Source organism: Crocuta crocuta, unplaced genomic scaffold (genome assembly GCF_008692635.1).
Source record: "Crocuta crocuta isolate KB4526 unplaced genomic scaffold, BGI_CrCroc_1.0 scaffold377, whole genome shotgun sequence".
In the NCBI taxonomy this organism is placed as follows: Eukaryota; Metazoa; Chordata; class Mammalia; order Carnivora; family Hyaenidae; genus Crocuta; species Crocuta crocuta.
The window spans coordinates 366,012-393,589 of NW_027528209.1; the positions used below are offsets into that span (position 1 = coordinate 366,012).

The 27,578-nt window shown below is 37.9% G+C and overlaps 1 long non-coding RNA gene across 1 annotated transcript in view; it reads right to left on the bottom strand.

The window, feature by feature from the left end:
* Nucleotides 1-6,724: 6,724 nt before the first annotated feature.
* LOC144222510 (uncharacterized) overlaps nt 6,725-27,578 on the bottom strand; it is a 171,664-nt gene continuing 150,810 nt past the window's right edge. Inside the window, exon 4 of the long non-coding RNA XR_013332414.1 lies at nt 6,725-6,869. This is a non-coding gene — a long non-coding RNA (uncharacterized LOC144222510). The remainder of the gene's footprint in view (nt 6,870-27,578) is intronic.

A 27,578-nucleotide genomic window follows, 5' to 3' on the forward strand; every position in this document is an offset into this window, starting at 1 on the left:
ATACCAGAGTAGTTCTAAATGAGATCAATCCCAGTGTTCCACTCTAAACCCTAAAAGGAATTTACCATTTTCTTGTCTTTATTATTGGAATAAATGCCATTCATAATGTCTTAAAGTTAAAAGTACATGCAAATACCTTTTAGTAGTCAGCTGTGTTAAAGTAATAAACAACTCATAAATCTCAGCAGGTTCCAAATCCTACCAATAGAATCCTATACCAACCCAACGCTTATGGAGAAATGTGCCCAGGAATGTTGTTACAACAGAAAGATTTATTCCTCACTGTTGTTTTATGTTGGCAGCTATGGGCCTCTGCCTCCCATATCCTTTTATGCAAGGATCCAGGCTGAAAGGGAGACATCTACTTGTGACATTTAATTCTCAGAGAAGGGGGAAAAATAACCAGAGAATTGGTGGAAACAGACACAATCAATGGGTGTTGTGCTTGGATGTGGTAGATCTCACTTCTGATCACTTCTGATCCCTTGGCCAAAGCCCAGTGTCTGTGGGGCAGGAATCTCTATTTCACCAGTACACACAGCAAGTTGCATAGAAATGGATGGGAATCATAATCATCTTTCACAAGAGAGAAAGAAACTGGGAGGAACGCTAATATTCCATAGTTCCTTTCTTTCCCTTGAACTTCATACTCTGTCAAACTCACCTGGGAGATATTCTGAGATCATATGCCAGGTGATGAAGTATTCCACAGAGGAACTGGAAAGCTGAAGGTATTGAATTCCTGTAGAAAGCATGGCTGAGTAAATTGAGCAATGAAACATTTTTAACCTTAAGTCAAAGAAAATTCTGCATTTTTATTAAATGGATGTCATCTCAATTTATCTTGTAATTATATGGTGAGTAATAGATTTATGATTATTTCTATATGGAAGCTTTACAAGGACAATAAAAAATAAGAAATATAGGACAGGTTTCAATTAATCATGAATTAAACTGGGAGCCAAATGTGGCATGAGATGAGTTCTAACTATCGATTTTTCAGTTGAAGAGAAAGAGCTATTTAATTCCCATCGGATCTAAGCAAAATAGACAGCTTAGAAAAGAATTCTGTAACATTAGAAACATTAGAATTTGTCAGACTATGTGATTTTTCTCCATTTGTATGCAGAGTATACGCAAGCCAGACTGTAGACTCTGAAACTTTGTCAATATCATTGTACCACATTTACAAGTAAGTCTGCCTGTACCTGTTTATCTGCAAAGCTATCATCTTCAGTCAACAGAGTGTCGGGTGTTAAAATTCTGACACGACTAAACAACAAGTAATACAAGGGTAAATGATTTCACCTGGATAGAGTATATACAGTAGGAATAAAAACATGTTGCAATGGTTACTTAATGATTTTTATTATAAAATTCAAAGCTTAAAGTGTAGTTGTGGCTATACACACACACACACACACACACACACACACCAAAAAGGTACTGACTGCTCTAAATAAGAAGTAAAAACTCTAGGAACAAAATTGGACCAAGCTTTTATAGTCACTACTATTTGGTTATTTTGTATTTAAATATAAAGCTGCACAGCTGAGAAAAATGACCTTTTCTTCTTGAACTTTAAGGCCAAATACTCAATGGATGTAAGCTTTCCAATCTAGAACCTTATGAGCCAGACCTAATTTCATTGTCATCATCATGAGTATGATAATGGATAAAAGTAATCTTGATCAAAGGAGAGTCCATGGGGTGGGGAGGGGACAAACTGAAGTTTTTCAGGGACTACAAAAATGGGCAATAAAAATAACAATGTAACTTTCCCAACTCTATTTCATTTTGTAAAAATTCATTTCAGACATATGGAGAGCATTTCAAAAAGTTTTTGGCATGAGGAGCATTATATTGCAAACAGCCTTATATTAGAATCTCAGTTCCGTATCTGTAGTTATGGAAAAGTCAATCACTCTGCTTGAGCTTCATGTATTAAATGAGGAAAGTAAGACATACTGAAATAATGTAAGATTTAGAGAGAATGAGGGTAACGTATGTGGTTTAGTTGGTTAAGTGTCCATATTCGGCTCAGGTCATGATCTCACGGTTTGTGAGTTTGAGTCCCACATTAGGCTCTGTGCTGACGACTCAGAGTCTGGAGTCTGCTTCAGAGTCTGTGTATCCCTCTCTCTCTTTGCCCCATCCCAACTCACCCTCTCTCTCTGTCTCTCTCTCTCTCAAAACTAAATAAACATTAAAATTTTAATAGAAAAAAAGAAGTAAAGAAAATGCATATCATAGTTTTGGGCACACAAGTAGAATTCAATTTTCGCAAAAATTCATTGTTGTTATGATTGTTTATTAATATGAAAAAGTATTCATACTTCAAGCAACGAATCTAGTGGTTATTGTAAAGAATCTTTTTGAATCATTTTGGGACTATGCGCTATGCAAGGCAATGTGTTAAGGGCTAAGAGAGGTACCAATAAAGGGAGGGGGATTGTACCCACCCTGTTTTGAATGTGGGATTAAAAAGCAACTAGAGGGCCTAGCTAGAAAAACAACCAGAACTAGTTGGGTGTCACTTCTGTGACTGAATATAGACTTCTGTGCATTCCGGATGATTCAGCAGACATGGGTGAGGCAGTGGATTTTATCTTTCTCAGTGCATTGTTTGATCACAGGAGATGTGGCACAATGAGAATTGTTCTTGGTCTTTGTCCCTAGTTCGTGACACAGAGCTCTTAAACCCGATGTAATTTCCTGACTGACAGGAGCACCTTTAGATCCAGTGAGGTGACTCTTGATGCACTTAGGTAGCTTCGGGATGGGGGCGGATCTCCAGGAAGACCAAGGCTGAGTTAGAGGGATTCAGACCCACACCTCAGTCTAATTAGCACCAGTGGCCAATGATTTCATTCATTACGTCTATGTAATGCAACCTCCATAAATACCCTGTAAATGACTGGGTTTGTAGAGCTTCCCGGTTGGTGGACATATGGAGGTGACATCAGGGTGGCACACTCTCCTTCCCACATACCTTACCCTAGCCATCTCTTCCAGCTGGCTCGTTCTGAGTTTGTATCCTTTATAATAAATCAGTAACAGCATTGAAGTGTTCTCCCGATACCTGTGAATTGTTCAAGCGCATTATCAAACTTGAAGGAGGGTCACAAGATCCCCCAATCTATAGCCAGGTGGTCAAAAGTACAGGTAGAAATTTGGGACTTGAAATTTGTATCCGAGGCAGGAGCAGTCTTGTGGGCCTGAGCTCTTATTCAGCGTGCTCTGCATTAGCTCCAGGCAATACAATTAAATTGTATGACACCTGGCTCATGTCCAGAGCATTGAGAGAATTGGTTGTTATGGGAGGGGGGTCCACATACTTGGTGTCAGAAGTTTTAAAGGCAAAGGAAGTAGAAATAGTGTGTAAAAAAATAAAGTAGTATAGCAGATATTCTAGCTGATTTATCTTTTAAAAGAAGTGAAATACTAGGGAGATAAAATTCCAAAGCAATGTGATGAACAGTAGGATACAAAATGATGGGGGCTTTAAATTATTCTTTAATGTTTGTTTATTTTGAGAGAGAAAGAGAGAGAGAGAGTACACACACGCACACGCATGAGCAGGGTAGGGACAAAGAGGGAGGGAGAGAGACAGAATCCGAAGCAGGCTCCGTGCTGACAGCTCAGAACCTGGGGCCTGCTTCACATTCTGTGTCTCCCTCTCTCTGCCCCTCCCCTGCACAATGATGCGGTTTTGACTAAATAACTTGTTTAGTCATGGGATTTTAATGGTGTTTTGAATTCCCAAGGGGGTGAGGGGTAGGGTGAGATGCTGTTCATGTGATATCCTAGACATTATTAACAAGAGGATGAAGTAAAAGTGGAACAAGTATAATGAATAACATAATGGGTAGTCCAAGGAAGTGTCAACCTCTTATCTAGGGTTCTGTCTATACTTCAATCTTTTCCTTCGTAATATGTTTTCTGATCTGTCAGTACACATGTAGCCCATCGTGAAACATTACACTGGCTTATATTTTGTGCTGAAATTGTAATGAGCAACATCCCAAGTCAGCACTACTGACTGTCAAGGATAGTCAGATCTTCCAAGACGAGGCCAACAATGCCAACTTTAAAATAAAGTGCAAATGTCACACAGGCATATAAGGAATAGTAATAAGAAGGGAACTGTCTGGAAAAGAAACATTTGCCTAATAACAACTCTACAAGTTTTATTTGAATTCAGTGATAGAAAAATAACATTTTAATTATGTCTAGAATTAGTCTAAAGAAAGATAATCTTGAAAGGTGTTCTTTCACAATTATGTGGGGAACAGGACACATGATTTGAGAACTGTAGGGACTAAACTACTTATGATATTTCTCGAAACATAAAATTGTTTCATATTTATGCAGTTAACACATAAAACATGCCAAGAGATTAAAATCCCACAGTATGCACTCCCATACATTAAACAGTCAGTATCTCTTTTATTAACTTATAATTAATGCAAAGAAAGTTCACACACTCATTTAAGGAGCCAAATTAGGGACACCTGGGTGGCTCAGTGGTTAATCAGCAGCTCAGGTTTGATCTCACGGTACATGGGTACGAGTCCCGCATAGGGCTCTGCCCTGACAGTGTAGAGCCTGCTTGGGATTCAGTCTCTCATCCTCCCTCTCAGCCCCTCCCCCACTAGCACCCACATGTGCACACGCACGCTCCCTCCTTCTCTCTTTCTCTCTCTTTCAAAATAAGTAAGTAGACTTCAAAAATAAATAAATGAAGAGCCAAACTATAAATAGTATAAAATTTGGTTGTCTGAGTGCCTTGGATCAACATTTTTTTGCCATTTACTAATTTTGTACCAAAAAAAGAAGTCTTAGCCAGAGTTTTGTTTGTTTCTTTGTTTTGAGACAGACAGAGTGAGAGAGAATGAACAGAGGAGGGGCAAAGGGAAAGAGAGAGGGACAGAGAGAATCTTAAGCAGGCTCCATGCACAGCACAGAGCCTGACCACAGTTTCTAATAAAAAGATAAAATGATTCTCTACATGGGAGTGAGAAGATCCCTAGGAAATGTGACATGTAAAGAGAATCACGCTCTAAAGTTTGACTCCTATTTTCAAAGCTCTTATTACCTAAGGGTGACATAAGTAGGACCAGAGAGAAATAGTTTTTCTTAGCAGATTAACATAAGGCCACAAGTTCATCACCGGGGAATGTGTTTGTGTTACACTTCACTCAGAGTGTGTGCTAGGATTTTTCTAGTCATCCCTATTCTCACCTCTCTTCCTCTCCTCTTCCTGATCTCAAGTGTTCATCTGAACCCTCACCCACTATTTCTAGTAAAATATTCTGAGGTTTACAACTTTTATACATAATATTTGCCCTTCAGAGGACAATGATGGAAATGAAAATAAGAATAGAAAAAGATGAGCAGGTAACTAATCGTTATCATAGTTAAACAACACATACCATCAAGATCATTGCTCTTGAGAAAGCTGAAAACTAAAAAGGAAAACCATTCCCAAACATAAAAATATATTTAATTTGTAAATAAAAGTAATTAATATCTTTGAAGAAGTAATTAAGAACAAAAATCTCCTGTATAATGAAAATCAAAATTGCATATGGAAACTGATTATTCTAGAAGATTGCAGAAAAGAAACAAAATTATACATTAAAAATTAATAAATATGTATCAAGTATTAAGTCAGCAGCAAGGATACTAATTTTGACTACTACAGTGGGGTAGTTTGCTGTTTTTTCAGCCAAGAAGAGAAGAAAATAAATTTGCTAATTGAGAGCACTGTATTATGAAATGGTTTCCTCTCGAAACTTATTTCCATTTCACTGTTGCTACATTCAAGAGAATACACAAATTATATTTGTTGACCTAGTTCTTAGTTAACTTCGAAAGATGCCGTAGTCAGAAGTCTCTTTAACTTCCTGCAGGCTCAGAACAAAAGAAGTGATGAAATCGTTTCCTCTGCATTACAGAAAAATTTGAGACTAGAAACTTTATACCCCATAGAGCTAACAATAATTGCAAGAGAGACATGGGGGGGAAATTAGGAATTATGAAAAAAGTAATTCTGAAGAGCTGAGTTCTCACTAATCACTGTCAGGAAGGCAATGCTGATTAAAAGTGTTCAGACTGCCTTCAGGCCAGAGGGCATTGATTTTCAATTCACAGCACTATCATGTGAGCGGTTCATCTGCAAAGGGCATGACCCAGTCCTGAAGGAAGGAATATTTTACATATTTATTTGCCTTGAACTCAACACAGCCTTTTTTCTTTCACTCAAAACACCCCCGTGATTTCAGGACATCTTTCTCAGGAAAATACATCATCCTTTTAGTGTGGCAATAAAGAAACCGGCAGTCTAGGGAAATTCTAGTTGGAGTGTACAGAAAGTGGAAATGGTGGTTAAGTCTAAAATATGTAATTAACCCTAGGTTCAATCCATACACTGCAAAAAATGATAATGCACTAAAGAAGTGCTATTCAAATCACAAACATGGAAAATGATTATGTGTAGCCCTCAATGAGGGCTCTGGTATTATTTAACTCAGAGTATCATCAACGATGGTTTAATGCCGATGGATACACTCTAAGATATCAAATCTGCCATTAGCAAACCATTGACTAAAGCACTGTGTAGCTGATACATTAAGATATAAGCAGGTAAAAATTTGGGGATCGGCGCTTAGTGATGAATAATTTATTTTTTTAATTTTACAATTCAAAATAGAAGCCAAAGTACCAATCCCAAACATAACACCTTTAATTAAAAGTTGCAAATTCCACACCGATACTTAACACTGGAGCTGTACATTCATCTTCATTTCAATTTTCAGTGGATCATGTAGCTGAAAATTCACTATCCTCAACCTTACTTTCTTCCTCTGAAAAATGGGCAAAACAATACATAACAGATAAGGTTGCAATGAGGATTAAGTGAGCTAATACATGCAAAGTAGATACCTTGGTACCAAGTAAAAACTCAAATAATAGTACACATCATTACCCAAAAGTTTAGAGAATTAATACAAGAGGAATTCAGATTACAATGAATGTTTGACCACAAAGCCCACCTAATTTCAATTATACCAGCAGTTCTCAAACTCTAGTGTACATAAGAATTTTCCAGAAAGCATATTAAAAATAGTTGCTGGATTTGATCACCAGAGATTATGACTGAGCAGAATTGAGGTGATAGCCATGAATCTGTATTTGTAACAAGCTTAAAAGTGATGTTGATGGCCCTGGTCCAAAGAGCACATTTTGACTGAATCATACCAGTCTCTTATAAAATGCAGGATAAAATGGTGGTGATTGCATCCCTTTCAGAGGGCCCTTTTTATAAAGTAGTAGACAGATATGTGAAAAGGCTAGATAATGTATCTATATTCAATATTATCATTTAAAAATCCAGGCTAATGGTTGGTTTTAGTATTGTATTTGGGCAAAAATGCATTTCCTCTTCATTAGATGGAGTTCTGAATCCCCTCCTTTCCAAAACAAAAAATATTCTCAAAACAATCTTGGTTTCCTGAATTCTCTCATAAGCGAAATAACAGAATTTTCAGAGAAATCTCTAAACAAGAAGATTCTATGACCTGTATATTTAAAAATAAATATCTAATGAAATATACAAATGAACACAATTTTCATGGTAGAATGCTGCTTCTGTACTGCTATAGATATATAGCATGCTCCATACTTGTAATGATGTCAAAAAGGTCTTGGTAAGGATTTGCACTAATTATTGATTCATATCTGTGCAGGCACTTTTATATGGATGGAGGATTCAGTTAGCCCAGTTTTATATATACTTTGAGGAAAGGATTCAACAAGCCTGCTGAGTAGCAGATACCACCTTTTAAAAAATATACATATCTAAACATATCTATTGATCAAAGAATCATAGAGAGGACTGACAATAGAAAGTATACAATTAATTAATTAAACAATAATTCTTTCTGTTAAATATGAGACAGGTAATCATGTATTCACTCCTGTCCACCCAAAACTCTTTTTGTGAAGGGAAATTCATCAAGCTGTGTTTTCACAGCTTTTCAACAGTTACTTATTAGAAATTTTTCTCTTTTATTCTGTGCATTTTCAGTCTGGGGTCCATGCAAACTCCTTCCCCAAAGTAGTTGATCTATGAGGCTGAAATCCTAAGCAAACATTTGCATATCATTGGTGTATATCCTCCATCAACTCAGAGACTCAAAACAGGTTCAGAACCAGTGATTTACATCATGAATTCCATCCTCGTGCAAAAAAGTCCTTCCTCCTACTTAAGCTATTGGGAATTTTATAGCCTAAAAGTTTGCTACCACTTTAATATATCAGCTTTCCCATTACTTTGAGTCAGCAATCCTCTCCTCCCTCAATTGACTGGTTTCTTTCATACATTCAACGTTTTCAGTTGTCTACACCATTCCGATGTGCTTTCTGGATACTTGAAATTTTTCACTCCTCCAGGATTGGAAAACATATATTTGGAGGGATATTAGTAATCACCACATTTTTAGGTGATTGAATTCATGTAGTTAATTTTTCTCCGAATGTAAATCACACCAAACATAAACTAAAATGCAATATGTTGTTCTGCCAGTATTTATTATGATAAATGAAGATAGCACTTTGAAGGGTAAAATTTTGTATATTTCCTAACGTTAGTGCCTCTTTCTCTGGCCTAATGCTTAATTTCATGCTGGAAAAACAAGTCTTTCAACAATTTCAAAAATATTTTACCTTTTCACTTGCTCTGTGTTAATGTACTGAAATGCATTTCAAAATAATTTAGCCACACAAAATAGAAGGGTATACCTTAATTGATACAAACAGGAACCTTCATGCTTAATCTAATGATGCATTCTACTGTTCTTGATGACAAAAAATTTAAAATCTTCTTTCTGAATTTGAAAGAACTTTCCAGGCAAGCTTGCAGCAGCAGTTTTTAGACTGTTTTGTTTCTAAACTCCACATTGTGCTGTAAAGTTAAGTACAACAACACTTGAAGGAAATGAAAATATAAAAGTGCCCAGGGATGACGTATATATTCTAAGTACAGAAACAAATAAAGGAAAAAAAGACAGACTATAAGAACAGAACGGAGAGCAAATAGCCACATGGACTATTGTTTTCAGGGATACTGTTACAATGCATTGCCCTTTGGGGAACTATGTGTAAGACATTTATTATTTTTCATATTATTTAAAGGTAGTAAAACATGTCCTCACATAAAAAAAAAAAAGAACCAGACAAACCTCAATAAAAGTATGTTTAGGTTAACAGTCAATCAGAGTACCCATGAATTCCTCACCATATTCATCTATTGCTCTCTTGGCTAAGGCTGAAAGGAATTCCATATAGAAGTGAATTTTATTGAGGAAAACTAAAGGGCACTAAAGTAAAATGTGTGATGATGGATAAAACTAAGAATTTTGCTCTGGACTTGACACCTTTATAAGATTCATGATGATACAAATCATAATTTTCCTAAATACCATAACACCTTTATTGAGGACTCAACAATGTGACAATCACTGTGCTTAGTATATTCACCCAATTACCTCATTTACACCTCATAACCATTAGATAGGTCAGGAGTTGCCAAACTAGAGGCTGGGGAACAAATCTAATCAACCAATTGTTTTTGGAAATAAAGTTTTATTAGAATGCAGTACTGCTCATTCACTGAAATAGTATCTGTGGCTACTTTCTCCCCACAAAAGCAGAGTCAGGTAGTTGTAGTGGACCATACATTTCATAAGCCTAAAATATTTGCTTATAGGGCCCGCTACAGGAAAAGACTGCCAATTCCTGAAATAGATGTTATCAATTTTACTTTTATTTTCAGTTGAAAAACATAAGATAACCAGTCTATTGTGATAGGTGCTGTTCTGTAATTGTCCTTGAATGACAATAAAAATCTCATGAGTTAAGTTCTAAGCCTATCATGAATGACCTTAGTCATGATAAAGATGTATAGTTCCAGGGTTGCCTGGGTGGCTCAGTCGGTTGAGCGTCTGACTTTGGCTCAGGTCATGATCTCATGGTGTGTGGGTTCAGGTCCCGTGTCAGGCTCTGTGCTGACAGCTCAGAGCCTGGAGCCTGCTTTGGATTCTGTGTCTCCCTCTCTCTGCCCCTCCCCCCATTATGCTCTGCCTGTCTTTGTCTCTCAAAAATAAATAAATGTAAAAAAAAATTCTTTAAGAGGAAGATATATAGTTCTTACCCTATGGCCCATATCCTATAACAAACAGCAAAGTCACAATATGTGGATTTTAGAAAGCTTAAATTAATTGATGAAACTTGGATTTTGACATGCATTATTTCAAACTGAAGAATAAGAAAAATAAAAGGGACAGAGTACACTTAGCTTAAATATCTGCTCCACAGATGGGTCTTCCCTAATAGCCTTCTTGGAAGAACCATTGTAATCAATTCCTAGTCCCTTCCTATTGCATCAACAATGTTATTTAATTAATAGCATTTTCCACAAGTTTCAGCTGTCATGTTAGTTAGCTTGTGTACCTTCTTCCAAATGGATCTAAGTTTCATGAGGACCAGGGTTCTGTCTGTCTTGTTCATCACTGTATCTCCAATGCCTAGTACAATTAGTGCTCAAATATTTGAAGAATGACAGATAGTGAAAAAGGTCGGGGAAGGAGACCAAAGAGAATAAATTGTATTTTCAAGAGATAAAGAACTAAAAGAAAAGCCTTTCAGACATAGGAAAATAATGCACATAGCAAAGAAAATGCTTGTTTTGCTTTTCCATTGTTTATTGCCATAATAGAATAAACAGAAAGAAATAAACTAAGTCATCCTCAAAGAAAGAATGCAAAAGGAATATGTTTTGAAAAGTATCATTCTTTTAAATATTGATCACTTCTTTCACCTAAATCAGTCATTCTGATTTAGAACAAATTCTAACATAAAATTATTTTATAATGGAGGGGATAAAATAAATATGGTCTTAAACCTATAATTCCTGAACATTAGGATTTCAAGGGACCGGCAGGAATAAATTTCCATTAAGAGCAAACTAAAATTGAACTACTAAATAGGGTTTGGGTCTAAAACTGAGCAAGAGCAAAATGGTTTAATGAGTCATGAAATTTTATGAAACTGGTAAAAATACTTTATCTAAATAGCAGTCTCTGAATCCAAAATGATGCTATCCTGTTTTCAGAAATAATCCAGTTATCTTTGGACATCATCAAAAGTTGCAAGGACAACTTTTGCCTGGAAAAGTAATGAGAAGTTTTAAGTGTTTTGAGATTAGAGTCCATGTGTGCTACCCCTTGATGTCCTGCTACAAACACAGTGCTAATCGAGGTCACCCACTCAACAAATAAACGGATAAGTATTTCTCAGAAACACTACTCTGTAGCAGATTCTGTCATACATTGTAAGGCACATTTCCTTCTAGGGTATCTCACTCTCATGGGGAAGGCAGGTCAGCAAACACACTACTTCTCTCATGTAAGAACCAATACAGAAATAACCTCAGAGTGCTAACAGAGATAGACCTTAATAGACATGGACAAGTTATCTCTGTCCATGTCTATTAAGCATGGACAAGCAATGCCTATTTACTCAGTGTGCTGCAACAATGGAGTCAACCTCCATCACTCAGGTTCCGCAGAGACTCAAAGGCAAGAAGAAAAAAATAGCTTTATAGTGGAACAAAGGGAAGGCTTTAGGCATGACATAACTGGAGGTTATGGTCATGGGAAATTTGTAGATGGGCTAACTAAAAGTGGGCATCCTATGTGATCAGTTAGACACTGCACAGTTGGCTCTTTCCGGTTGGTCCTAGGGTGGGAGCAGGGGCAAAAATAAGAAAAGCTGTCAGTTATATGTAGATCTGGTCATTTTGTGCTGATTGCCACAGGCGTTGTTCCTTGTCTACCTGTACCGCTTGCTGCTGGACCGACTCTGTGGGTCAGAGTTCTATTTTTATATATTGTGTGGCCATTGTTATTTGCATATTCAGTCTGTCAAATGCATCTTCATGGTGATGAAGAATGTAATTAACAAGTTAGCTTCACATTCCAACCAATTGGCTGTGTTTCCCTTCTTCTCTTATAAACTGAATGTAATCTACATTTTTAAACCTTCATATAAAAGAAGTCATTTGCTAAAGAATGCTTGTTTGATTTCCACAAAGACAGAGTCATAATGGAGAAAGATTAGTGCTACAGCAGAGAGAATTATGAATCAACAGATCGGACATTTCAGAAGCTAATAATAAAATTATTTTTCTCAAATTTTTATTTAAATTCTAGTTAGTTAACATACAGTGTGATACTGCTTTTAGGAGTAGAATTTAGTGATTCTTCACTTACATATAACACTGGGTACTCAACACAATAAGTGCCCTGCTTAATACCCATCACCCATTTCATCCATCCCCCGACTACCTCCCCTCGAACAACCCTCAGCTTATTCTCTATAATTAAGAGTCTCTTATGTTATGCTTCCCTCTCCTTTTTGTTCACTTCCCCTTTGTGCATCTGTTTTGTTTCCTAAATTCCACATATGAATGAAATTATATGATATGTGTTTTTCTCTGACTTACTTTCCTTAGCATAATACTCTCTAGCTTTGTCTACATTGTTGCAAATGGCAAGATTTCATTCTTTTTCGTGGCTGAGTATTATACCATTGTATTAATATACTACATCTTCTTCATCCGTTCATCAGTCAAAGGACATTTGGGCTCTTTCCATAATTTGGCTATTATTGATAACTCTGCTATAAACATCAGAGTATATGTGCTCCTTCAAATCAGTATTTTTATATCCTCTGGATAAATAACTAGTAGTACAATTGTTGAGTCATAAGGTAGCTCTTATAACTTTTAGGAACCTTCATACTGTTTTTCCAGAGTAGCTGTGCCGGCTTGCATTCCCACCAACAGTGTAAGAGGGTTCCACTTTCTCCACATCCTCACCAACATCTCTTATGTCCTGTATTGTTAATTTTTGCCATTTTGACGGATGTGACATGGTATCTCATTATGGTTTTGATTTGTATTTCCCTGATGATGAGTGATGTTGAGCATCTTTTCATGTGTCTGTTGGCCATTTGGGTGCGTTCTCTGGAAAAATGTCTATTCACGTCTTATGCTCATTTCTTAACTGGATTATTGGTTTTTTGGGTGTTGCATTGGATAATGTCTATACTACCCAAAGCAGTTTAAACATTTAATGCAATCCCTATCAAAATCCCACCAACATTTTTCACAGAACCATAATAAACAATCCTAAAATTTGTATGGAATCACAAAAGACCCCGAATAGTCAAAGCAATCTTGAAAAAGAAAAACAAAGCTGGAACATCAGGTTATATTATCTTTTAAGCCAAACAAACATGACACTTCAATTCATAATGGCTGCACTACTACATTAAATGATAACCTTTTAAATTAAAAAAGGCGTTTTAGTTAACAAAGTAAGAGGTGCCATTAACGCCTAACTAGTCATATTTGTCATATATGCCCCTTGTTTCAATAATTTCCCCTTGTATTTTCTAGTCTGGAAAACCTGTGTTTTAGATGCACAATTCTACCATGTCTTTTTATAAAACTTCATTTATTTATCTAATTCTCAAAGAAACAAGGGTTTACAAAAAGAATTAAAAAACAGGACAACAAAAGCCTAGTCAACCACCTAAAAACTACTTGAGCCCAGACGGTATAACATGTAGGGTGAGGGGAAAAACAGTTATATGTACCACACACCCTGTTACTTGCCTCAAGAATACTTAAAATAGATTTCTTACATTTTTGTTATTGAAGATGGTGCTGAAGGCTGATTTGTAAGTGACAAAAATAATGCTCAAATGTATACATAGTGTGCCTTTATGCATGTATCTCCCTCACCACATATATTTTCTTCCCACTGCTCACGGTTTGAAAATGTAAAACACAATTTAACATAAATTTAATGGATCCTATTCAATATAGCTTCCCAATTTTATATATGAATTGTGCCAGTTTCTGCTGTTTTGCTTCATATAGACTCCAGGAAATGTGTGACTTGCCGCAGCTCAAGAACTTAAATAAAAGCAAATGTGGTTTCTGATACAAAGTCATTCACTTCTCAAGTGATTACAAATTTAGAAGAAAATGATTAGTTCTGCTATTTAACAAGTTTTAGAGGCAGCTCAGAGTTGTTAGCAAACTTTTTAATGTAGGCTGATAAACAATTCTGACTCTAGATTAAGGTACTTTCCCCTTAGACAAAGTCTACCATGTGCCACAAAATATGGTAGCCCATCTTCAATGAACTGGGTTTCTCTTTGGAATAACCGTAGGATTGCTGTAGCAGTGGGAATTGGCACTGACTATGTACTAGCTACAAACTTTCATCCACCTCTCATTATCTCATTTGTTCATAGCTCTCCCAAATAAGGACTGTTAACTTCACATTCATAAGTATCCTGGAAGGAATCCATAATCTCTGAAATTTTATGGAGGGGCACATATTCTTTTCCTGGAAAGAGGATGGCTCTCTATAGATTCTGAAAAGGTATCAGTGAAACCAAATTGGATGGGATATATCTAAATCAGAAACAAATTGTTGGGATATATCTAAATCAGAAACAAATAACTTTGGGATTTATACTAGATACAAAAGTTATAGGAAAAAAATAACTTCAGTGGTCTTTGAAGGATGTCACTAAGTAGTTTTCGCCTACATCTGGTAGTGACATTTTTTTCTCTCCTCTCTATGTTTCTTTAAGACTTAAACACATTGGTCATTTCAAATAATAATCTATTACTATATTGTACATTAAAGTCACCAAAATATTTTGTCTTTAATGTGAACATAATTTCACATTTATCTTCTGTTTTAATTTGATGTTCCAGTTTTAAGTAAGGTCATAGATTATTCTCACATATTTATTCTTTCATTTACTCATTATCACTACTATATAGATATGGTTCTTTGTTACCAGCAAAAAAAATCCCTTCTAAGCAGAAAAGGATGCATTAAGGGCATTAGCGAGCTTAACGAATTTCTATCTCAGCCCAAGAGCCAAATTTGGATGTTAGACAGCTGGAAAATTGCAGCCAGAACAGAACTTTGGTACTGTTCTAGTGAAAACACCATGATGGCATCTGCTTACCATTTAAAATGCCATGAATCAAATGTTTGACAACTATGATGAACCTGAACCACATATTAGCCATTTGCTCTTCCGTATATACTCTCAACACTTTTCCACTTCACCCTCTTCTCCAAAAGACTGATCTACCAGACTCCCCTAACAAGGTATTGACCCATATGGATTCTCTTTGGATGGACCAATGGGGATACTGTGAAAAAACTGGAGAGAAGAAAGAGAGTGAGTTTATGACATTTATTGATTTAGGTCCTTCCCTAAATCCTTTAGGTTCTATTAGGTTGCCTCAGGATGGCTATGTTCCTCTGGGCAACTTGCCCTGCACAACTCTCTCTCCCTCTCTACTCCAGTTTAATATCCATTTCTCACTCCTTTGGGATAGGGCTAGAGGGCATCCCTACTGCTGCTAGACCAGGGCACTTATTGTATTCATTAAGATGTCCTAAATACCATGCAGACCTTAACCAATGGGGCTTTTATAAATAGACAGTGTGTCCTGTCTTTCCTGTTGAGACTCAAATTTAGCAAAACAATATTTGCATTTTTGTTATTGAAGACTTGTTCTATAGCTATTCCAGGAAAATTAAAATTCTCCCCTAGAGGATGCTCTCTCCTTGCACTTGACTTATTTCCACCTTAACAAATCTCAGCTGTAAATCTGCCTGGTAGATATCAGATAATACTAAGAAGATTAGATGCAAGGATTGGGGGAAATTCAGTTTTATCTTTTAGGCTTCCACAATTCAAGACAGTACACCAAAAGGGGACAGAGTGGATGTTGCATGAGACAGTATACCATTATCCACTTCAAACACTGATATTTACACAGAAAAATCTATAAAAATTTGACCTGCTATGAAGTGAGTTGTACTGCTTTCTACAAGATGTGTCATGCATAGACTTGGCCTATGTTGTTTTATACAAATATTTAGATTAGTAATCAAAGAGAACAACTCAATATTAACCAAAAGCATGCATGTATTAATTATCAATAGTACATAAAGTTTAAAAGGTCAGGTAAATATTTGCTTTGTTATCTGTATTGAGAATATATTTTTCATATACGCAATAAATACACCTGAGGTTTATTCTATCATTCTACCAAATACACCCTCAAAAATATAGCTATAACACAAGTCCCATTTCCCTTGTGAATTCCATGGGTGCTGAAAATATTACACAGTGGATAGACTGTGGTCATAAAGTGTTTCCAGGATGTGGTAGACTTTATTTAAAAAATGTTTTATTTCTTTGAGAGAGAAAGAGAGAGGGAGTGAGAGGATCCCAAGCAAGCACCTTGCTGTTGGCACAGAGCCTGTCATGGGGCTCAATCCCACAAACCACAAGATCTCGACCTGAGCCAAAATCAAGGATGAGATTCTTAACTTACTGAGCCACTCAGGTGCCCCAAGATGTGGTAGATTTTTCAAATGACCAAAATCCTTCATTTCTCTGAAGAAGAGTAAGTACCCATTTCCCCAGCTCTTGAATATGGATGAGCTTTGTGAACCGTTTTGGCCAAAAGGATATAGGCAAAGTATGGCACAAGCAAACATTTGAAAAGTGCTTACACATTGGGACTTGCCCATTTGCCACTCCTGGGATCTCTTGCTACCACCATTGTATGAATAAGCCTTGGCAAGCCTGCTATGTGACAAGACGCACGTGACTCAATTATACCATCTGTTCAGATAACAGAAGCCAATCACCAGACAAATCTGTGAGGCCCTCCTGGAGAAGCTAGCCTCCAACCAGCCTGCCAGCTAACAGCAGATATAAGAGCTGGCCCAAATGAAGTGAGCCAAGCTCACCTGGAACACAAAAGCCACCACTGAGCCCAGCCCAAATTGCAGACCCACAGAATTATGAGCTGAGAAAGAAAATAAATAGGTGTTTTTTTTTTTTTAAAAAAAGGCTGATTTTTCAAGACACTAAGTTTTGTGTGTGTGTGTGTGTGTGTGTGTGTGTGTTTAACACAAACAAGTGAATGGATATATAAAAAGATACCTAGAAGGGGTATGAGGCTGTTGGCTAACCTAAAAAGATATAGCATTGGATGTAGGACTGGACAGTAAACTGAAGCTGGAAAAGCAGTGGGGAAACTTGCAAAGACTGGCCTGTGCTACAAAGTTGAAGACCAAGTGGCAAAACTGTCATCTGTTGCAACAAGGGAGACAAAGACTGTGTCTGCTATGTCGCTGGGCATTGACAAGATGGTTTCACAAAAGAATTTGCAAGTATCAGTCAGCTTCTTTTAGTCTCTAAGCTAAGGTGTGAAAACGGAGAGAGATGCTAAAAATAAACTATTTTCAAACAGAATTCATTTATTTTTTTTTTCCAGACAGAAATTAAAAGAAAAACAAAGGGGTAGGACAAGTTGGACTGGAAAACAAAATTGTTTCTCATTTCCAGTACCTTCAACTAGCAAATTATTATTATTATTATTATTATTTAGTTCCAGGTGTAGAATTTAGTGATTCACCACGTACATACAACACCCAATGCGCATCACAACTGCCCACCTTAAACCCCTCACCCATTAGACCCATCCCCCTACCCATCTCTTCTCCAGCAACCCTCAGTTTGTCCTCTATAGTTAAGAGTCTCTTTTCTGGATTGCCTCTCTTTTTCTCCCTCTCTCATGTTAATCTGTTTTCTTTCCTCATTTCCACAGATGTGCAAAATCATATGGTGTTTGTCTTTCTCTGACTGACTTATTTTGCTTGGCACAATACACTCTATTAACATCGCAAATGGCAAAATTTCATTCTTTTTCATGGCTGAGTAATATCTCCTTGTGTGTGTGTGTGTGTGTGTGTGTATACATATATATATACTCTTTATCCATTCATCCGTCAATAGATGGTGGGCACTTTCTGTAATTTGGCTATTAGAGGTAACACTGCTATAAACGCCAGGCTGCATGTATCCTTTCAATCAGTACTTTTGTATCCTTTGGGTAGATACCTAGTAGTGCAACTGCTGCATCATAGGGTAATTCTATTTTTAACTTTTTGATGAACTCCAAGAAAAGCAATTTCCAATAGAGTGAGGATAGAATGAGAACTAAATTGAGAACAAAGATCAAATCAAGGATGCGTCTGTAAAACTCTTTGTTAAAATCCTGAAAGAGTCACAGAGGTGCGGAACAGCCTCTCCAAGATACACACAAGGCTTCTGAGAATAATAAGGGTGCAGTTACACAAAATCTTAACCACCAAAAAGGCATCTGCCTCTAGAAAGGCAGTCAAATAAATTGACATTGGGGATTTTATCGGATAGAGTGAACTAGAATCTAATATATAAAATCCCACAAGTTTTTATGGGAGATCTATCAGGAAAAGAACCACAGTGTAGATTAAAAGGAACTAAGATTGCTAAAATTAAAAAAAAAAACAAAAACACTTCTTCTGTATCTCAACTGTTTACGAGAGGAAGCAAGTTAAGAAAGCTACTCAGCTGCAATTGGAGGCAATTTTTGTGGGGAAAAAAAATAAGAATATTTCAGAGACTTGATCCATGGGCTCAAAGGCTGGACTAAAGGTCCGTAGAAGATGGTGGCCAAGCAACCACTCCTAAGGAAAAGTTAAGACTTTTGTACTGGGAAGCCNGAAGTGTCTGTTCAGATCTTCTGCCCATTTCTTTCCTGGGTTGTTTGTTTTTTGGGTGTGGAGTTTGGTGAGTTCCTTATAGAGGATGTGAGCCGATGCGGCTCCCGGCATTTTGTCTCGCTCGCAAAAATAAAATATTAAAAAACACTAAAAAATTAATTATCCCATGGTGCCTGGGTGGCTCAGTCAGTTAAGTCTCCAATTTCAGCTCAGGTCATGATCTCGCAGTTCGTGGGCTGGAGCCCCACATCGGGCTCTGTGCTGACAGCTCAGAGCCTGGAGCCTGTTTAAGATTCTGTGTCTCCCTCTCCCTCTTCCCTTCCCCCACTCACACTCTGTCTCACTCTGTCTCTCAAAACTAAATAAACATAAAATTTTTTTTAAATAAAAGATAAAAAATTAATTACCCTATCCTTGTCCCTCCACTGTAGGTGAGGCACCTATGTGTTTTTTAGTTCACTGTTTTCTTTAGTTCATGGGATCAAGAGAAACACAACCTAGGACCAACATTCAGAGCTTATTTAAGCAAGAGAAACACATCCAAGGATCTCTTTTTAAATCATGAGTTCCGGGACTTCCAGCTGAAAACTGGAATTAAATGAGACTTCTGGGGAGTCTTGGGAGGAGATAAGGATATTTTTGAAAGTGAGAGGAGAGTGAATTAATTGGGATCAATGGACAAACGATAGTAGTTTATTAAAACTCAATTATCCCTCTTTCATATAAAGGCTTTCCACTTTCCCACCCCTTGAATCTAGGTTGGCTGTGTAATTTGCCATGTAAATGAGACATTAACAAAAACGATACAAACGCTTACCTACTTGCTGTTTCTGGGCCTTCTGCCACTGCCACCATGTGAATATGCCCAGATTAGCCTACTGGTTGATGAGAGACATGTGGCTTAATTACATTTATACTCCATCTGAGAATGTGACAACAATCAAACATGAACTAAGTCCTCGAGAGTCAGCCAGGCCTCAAGTGGCCTGCCAAGTAACAGCTGAGGAATTAGAAAGCCCAGCTGAGTTCATCCAAGTCCAACCTTAAGAAGAGGCCCGGTACAAACTGCCAAACTAAACTGAAGGTTGTTTTTTAAGCGACTCTCTTTTTACACTAGCTTGTTACACGGCAAAGGCAAACCAATATACAAGACTACTCTACTTCCATATAAACATCTGGATGGAATCTTGAAAGAACAACATGAAAATCTTCTATATCTCCCATTGAGAAGTCTGGGAATCTAGGATTACTGAAGATTAGATTTTTTTGTTTGCTAAAAGGAAGACATTTTCTTGGAAAAAGTTGAACCCTCTTTTTAAACTATGTCTGTACCTCCCCCAGAAAGTACTGTCTTAAAAACCAAAGACAGTGTTGTGCCCGAATCGCGAGTCCCAGAGACCTCCAAGGAGCCGGCACTGATGAAAATACAAAAGTGTCTTTATTACAAGCTTGAGCAGGGGCTCACCCGCCTACCGATGTAGTGGCAGCAAGGTGAAGCCCCAAACAATAGCGAGTAGGGTTATTATGGGGTAAGGGACGGGGGTGTTATAGTGCACACGTTGTACATATAGCATCATCACATAAGCATCAATTACAATTGTACAGCAGCACCCATGGTAACAGTTTTGACCATTCAGTATCTGTGAAGTGTTCATTACTTTTGGTGGGACCCAATCAAGACTTTTGAGAATCCCTTGAAAATGACCAATTATGAGATGAGTTCAAAGGGCCCACGTGGGGTTCAGGCAAGCAGTGAGAAATTGGCTAGTTTGTACAAAATAACTCTTTGCAGTTCCCAGCCTTGACTCAGACCATAGGAATGCTTTTTTGATTAGCTCATCTGAGGGTGGTCTGAGGATGGCTTTAGCCTTGAACAATCTGAGGCTTTTCCTGGAATTGGGACTGGGGCTACGTGCAGCCCGAGGTTGCTCTTAATGGAGGACTTAATTTTAGGCTCTTCAACAGTACTTTACATTGAAGAGGCTTCAAATTTGAGTTGAAAGATGTTGGGGACAGGGGAGGATGGGTCATGGAGAGGGCATGACCTCTAGTTAACCTGAGGGCTGGCCTGATCAATCAGAAGTTCCTTGGAATGTACATTTTTCCCACTGTTCCCACAGTGGGAATCATTTCCAAGGTGATGGTCTTGAGAGAGCAGTATGTGGTTAGAACATCTGTACAGTATTCATGACTTAACCCATTTAAGACCTCTGTATAGAATTTTTAGATCTTGGAGGGTGGCTGTGGAGATCTACTTGGCTTGCAGCCCCCTAAGTCTTGTGAAGTTTCCCTCCCTCGTTCATCCAGCCTGCTGCCAAGCCCTCTGGAGTCATCCACCTCTTTCTGGGACGTCTCCTTACCCTCAGATAAAGGGCCCAGTTCTCAAAGCAACCAAAGATCTGGCTTAGTTTTACCTAGTAACCATTAACTGTATAGGCTATATATACATATACATACACATACACATATATATATGTAGAGTACATAAGTGGACAATTCTATTTCTCTGCTGAATAAGTAAAATAAAGGGGTTTGGATGAGGCGATACCTGAATTTCCATCAAGCTTTAAAATATTTTGGTTTTCATTTCATATTTTGAGGTCAGTCCGACCATTAAACTAATGGTCCATTAAACTAATAACAATGCTTCTCATAACAATTGAATTCATATAACTATGTTTTTAATCCAGGTGTGTATGGAAGATTTATGTAGTTCAAGACAGAAAATAATTACATTCCTAGGTTGCCCTATCAACCTGCCTAGCTATCTAGAGAAATTAGAGATTTGTATTTCCTAATATTGTACAATTGAAAGTTTCAGCAATTAGTCCATTGAAAAGTATTTTTTAAATACTAATGACACGTGAAGTATATTGTTTTCACACCTTCTAGGACACAAGACATGTTATATCTAGAAATTGCCCCCAAAGACCTTACTGTTAGTTGAAAAAGAAAGATATTTACCTATTTAAAAGCAAATCGGGGGCACCTGAATGGGTCATTGATTGAGCATCCAACTTCAGCTCAGGTCATGATCTCACGGGTGCTGAGTTCCAGCCCCACATGGGACGCATTGCTGTCGGCCTGTCAGCACAGAGCCCACTTCAGATCCTCTGTCTCCCTTTATCTCTGCCCCCCAACTTATGCTTTCTCTTTCAAAACATAAATTAAAAAAAAAACATTCAAAAATAAAGCAAACCACAAGCTAACCCATAAGAATATATGACAAATACCAGTGACATCACGTAAGTCAAAGTTTAGTGGTGAAGAGTGTAAGCTTTGGAGCCAGACTTCTGAAATCTGATCCTCGCTCCATCACTTACTGGCTATGCAGCATGGACAGCTTTTGTTTTGATTTGTTTTTGTTTTTTACCATCTCTGGGTCACGCCCTTACGTACATATGCACAAAATAGGTATCTCAAAGCACATACCCCAGAGATTATTGTAATTATTATATATGAAGTGCCCACAACTGTTTAAATGTTAATATATGCGAAGTGCTAAGCACATAGAAACTGTTAGATAAGTGCTATGTATCTAAATGTAGACGGTAAATGGCTAGGAATAATTAGCTACTCCACATGAACTGCCCTAAGAGACAAACCCCAGCCGCCTCTAGAAGAGAAGTCAGCCAACTTCCCGACTTCAATTTCATGTTCCATCTGTTTATCAGTTTTCAGAATTGGACCAAGTGTGTTAAGATCTTTGTTTCCTCACATACTCAAAATCCGTGTGCTATGGTATTTATTATTATGGACAAATTCTAATAACAAGAAATGTGAGAGGCATGTTTTAATCATAATCATGCTCTGCTTTTTTTTTTTTTTTTACATTTTTTTAAATGTTTATTTTTGAGAGTAAGAGACAGAGAAAGAGAGAAAGGCATAGAATTCCAAACAGGCTCCAGGCTCTGAGCTGTCAGCACAGAGCCCATTGTAGGACTCAAAACTCAGGAATGGCAAGAGCATAAGCTGAGCCTAAGTCAGATGCTTAGCTGACTGAGCCACTCAGGCACACCCAGCCTGGTCTGCTTTCAAATGGCTGTTAGAATCAATACAGCTCTTGAAGCAATAGCATGGAAATACACATGTAAGCTCCATATCTATGCTGTGCACTAATGCATCTCTCTTAGGAGACTGGCACAAAGCATGCATCCAGGGAAGATCCTTGAAATAATGAATCTGGTGAAACTAATTTCAGATGAAGAATACTAGAGGCAGTATCAAACAAATGCAAAGCTCCATAGGTAGTGTTTTTTTCAGATGACTGCCTTTTTTTTTTTTTTTTTACACGCACCTACACAAAGTTATACAGGTGAAACAAAAAACAGTAATTCATCTTAAATTAATGTTAGAAAACGCATTCATGTACTAAAAGATTTAGGTTTCCAGAATTTTTCCTTTTGAAGTTATTTGGAGCCTAACAGTTTATAATGCTCTCAGAGCCACCTTAGAAGTGATTTTCAGTGAAAGCCTTCAGTGCTGGGTCTGCAAGTGTGGTCTCAAAAGGGCAGCATCAGCATCACCTGCATCCTTGTGAGAGATGTAAATCCTCAGGCCCCATCCCTGACCTGGTGAAATTCTGGAAGTGGGCCCAGCAGTAAGGCTCAATGAAGTCCGCAGGTGTTTCTGTTGCATGCTAAAATGGGAAAGCCCTGGCTTCCAGCAACTTTGTGTTCCTCACTGTCTTTTCTTACAGATTTCCAAAGGAATGTTATTGTCCTGTCTTCAAAGAAATAGACAATCCTTGGGTTATTTCAGGAACTGGTTCGCATATTAAAAAAAAAAAACAAAATACAAAATACAAAAAAGGTAAGCTCACTCTTCTTTTCTGAAAACAATGGAATAGAACTGTTCTGCCAGGGAAAGTTTTTCAAACACTTGGGCAGGACTTTTTTTCTTTAATATCTTTTACCACATAACTTATGCTAAGTATATTTTTTGTCCTTTCTTTTAGAAACTGTTGATTTAGTGAAGAGAACAAGAAATATCACATAGTACAAAGTGTATAAGTCACCAAAGAAAAAGGCCAAAAACTAAAAGTTGAAGAAAAGGCTAATACTGAATTTCATTTTAAAGAGGTAAAAATTCACAAAGCCATGAACTTCATCTAAAGAGGGGGCACTTGCATAAAATAGAAATAATTTGTATGTAAAATGGAAGAACTGATTTTCCCAGTTTGATTGCCATTCAGAGACACATTTGTAAATTATAAGAAGAGGTTAGGGGAAAAAGAGAAAGGAATTTAGATTTGCAGTCTTAAAATACTGCCAAAGCACTGCATAAATGATTTTTTAACAGTAATTGAGTGTGTGTATAGGGAATAGCACTGTATTAACCACTTTGGGAATTATAATTTAGTTGAATACAGCTCTAGTTTTCACAGAAGACACAATCTGCCGGAAAAAGTATCTACTTTATGATGAACGTGCATGTTAAAAAGCACTAGGGAGAAAAGATAAATTTCATTTTAACATGTAGAGTTATAAGACTGTGCTCTATGAGAGAATTCTATAGCCAGTTTTTTCAGATGGACTGCAAACATTAGAGCTCTGTTAAGATAAAATGACGTTGGTCCAGATTTAGTACAGTGCCTCAGACACAGTAAGTAATCTGTAAACATGTGTTACTCTACTTTACAGTAAATTCTATTATATTTACTTTCACAGTAGAAGTATCAGCTCCTTAATTAGCTGTATTAATGTACCAACTAGGAGTTAGTGAACAAGAAAAAGAGAAGACATAATTGTCAACTACAACAAAGAGTTTATTTACATTTTAAGAGGGTTTAAGAGACTCAGTGAGAGATGAGAGACTGTGGGACATACAATAATGACACTATTAATATAAATCCATGTATCATGAGGATTTATTGAACTCCAACAGTGTGTAAGATACTCTAGAGCATGTTATCATGCACTGTCAGGATATAAAAACCTGCAAAGCGTAGATTTCTTGTCTGCTGAATGAGAAGATAAGACATATCTGAGAAGTATATGAAAACTGAATACAAGGTGATTAAGTGTCCATTTTATGAGGGACAGTGAAGGGTACAGGGTCAATAAAAATTAAACAAGAGATTTATATTGGCAGGTGGTACTGGAGTTTTTGGGTGGGACTGTAATTCCTTTTCTGCTGTGTTTTTGGTTTTGTTTCTTTTTAAATTTTACTTATTTATTGAGCGAGAGAGAGACAGAGAGACAGAGAGAGAAAGAATGGGGTGGAGGAGGAGGGAGGGAAAAAGAGAAAGACAGTGAGAGAAAATCCCAATCAGGCTCCATGCTGTCATTGCAGAGCCTGATGCAGGCCTAAATTCATAAACAGTGAGATCACGACCTGTGCTGAAATCAAAAGTTGGCCGCTATAACCGACTAAGCCACCCAGGAGTCCCTGTTCTCCTGTGTTTTTAGGACAAAATCATTACCTCCCTTGCTTCCCCCATCTTCTTTCTCTTCCCCTTAAACCATAAACACTGAAGAGCTCATAGTGGTAAGGTGGAAGGAATATGATTAGAAAATTTACAAAGAGAGTAAATGGAGAGAGAATGGGATATCATCTGTTACTTGTTCCAAGAAACAACCAACCAAATAAGTGGATGCAGGCAGGGCTGGAGGCAGAAGAAGAGAGGTAAGTATTCTTGACTCAGTATCAATGGTTCATCAGAAAAACAAAATCAAATCTACAGAACTAATTGTAATTGCCACCAAGTTTGCCAATGAAACTGTGTATACACACACACACACACACACTAACTCACATTCACACATTCTAAACGGTTTACAGAGTGACTTTGCACACATTCTATTATTAATTTGCACAGCAAATATGAGTGGATACAGTTGCTCAGGCAGCTTAAAAGATTTGAGTAAAGGCTAACAGCTAGACATTGGATGGAGCCAGAATTTAGAGTCAAATACTCAAGGGGCGCCTAGGTGGCTCAGTCGGTTAAGCATCCTACTTCGGCTCAGGTCATGATCTCGCAGTTCATGGGTTCAAGCCCCGTGTCAGGCTCTGTGTTGACAGCTAGCTCAGAGCCTGGAGCTTGTCTTCGGATTCTCTGTCTCCCTCTCTCTCTGACTCTCCCCTGCTCATGCTATCTCTCTCTCTCTCTCTCCCCCAAAATAAATTAAAAAAAAATTTAAAAATTAAAAAAAATATATACTCAAAATGGTGCTCTTTGAAGGGCCAGAGATGAAGGTGCATCCTGGTCTAAATTTAATTCAATATCAAGAAAAAAAAGTTCCAACACAGGAGTAACTATCACCTGTTGAGCACGAACCATATGATCAATGTTTTACCTCTCTAACTGGACGATCTCTTCGGCCCAGCCAGAGACTCTTTAGGATGCATATATTAGTATATGGGCTTTTGCTCATGTAATCAATAATCTCCATGGTCAATAGTTCTAACTAATAGAATGAGGAGGGAATAATTCTCTGTGCCTTCCAAGGCTGGTTCAGCTAAGAAAAGACAATAGTGTTTCTCCTTCTCTCTCTCTTTCTCTCTGGCATCCTAACTCCAGTGCTCTAAGGAAAACAGGCCATATGTGAAGGCCATATATAATTGTTCAAGAAGGCGGTCCTAGTTCGCATCCCAACCAACATCAGGCCTTATGACCAGGCTGTGAGGAGCCTTCTCCAGGCATTGACTGCAACATGATAGGCCCCGAGCGACAGTAGGCTAGCTGAACTCAGCCCCAAGGGCCAAGGGAGATAAAAAGAAGTGTTGTTGCTTGAAGTTCTTAAGCTTTAAGCTGATTTGTTCTACAAATGACAACCAGAACCTCATTTTTTTTTTACCTACATTATTTCTTTAGAGAAGGCAGTTAGTTCAATTTGTAGGCTCTCTGCAGAAAACTAGCCAGGTGATGAGTATGTAGCACCTGTTCAGGTGGGAGACCTCACTGTGCAGACACAGTTACTTAAATGGTGGGGTGCAGCCAAATGAAAATGCAGGGCCCCCTTTTCAGAAGCAGAAAAAAAAATATATAGCTTTTTCTTTTCTTTTATGGTGTTTCCACCTGTTTGTGTTTTGTTGTCTCATGCCTTTTCCAGGGAAGCAAAATTTACATTTAAAATTCTGAGCATTTTTTGTGCTATTCATCTTTATATTATGCAATGCTAGCTTCAAATGTATATATCAAAACATTCAACTTCTATGTGGAATTGCCAAAATTATACAATTCATATTACATGACTCCTGTCCAAAGGGGACCATAAGTCCAGCAAGGGAGAGAAATAAGAGCCAGACTTAGAAAATCTAGAAGGAGAAAGAGAGAACCTATGCCTCAGGACAGAGTGAGGCTAGGGATTGTTGTGGGGCATAAGCATAGTGTGGGAGTGTAGACTCTCACAGGTGACAAAAGTGTGGGGCCATCTAGAGGTGCAGGGTGTATACACGCTCACTGAGCCTGCTGCCTACACAGGAGCCATGCCTCAGAGAGGGTGGGGTCTGGAGAAATCAAGTGCCCTATCTCACTGGTCTGTGGGCTCTTCACCAATACAGACAGGCAAGCCCCGAGGATCTTTAAACCTTGGTACTGGGAAGCACTCAAAGCTGGAGGAAGGGTGGGCACCAAGACAGATGCAGCATCATCGAGTGGTTACACCATAGGGTAGGTGCTGCTGGGCTGGGCTGGGGACTCTTCATGTCATAACATTCTAGGTTCTAGGATACCATGGAGTCCACACACTCACCCTTTCCCATTCCTGCACCCATGCCTGAATCCATGTTGGGGACAGAGGCTAGCAAGGGCTATGAGATGGGGAGTGGGGGAAGGAGGCTGGAGGGGCCCAGGTTGCTAGGGAGTCAGGGAGCCCTGAAGCAGAACAACCATCTAGGGAGGCT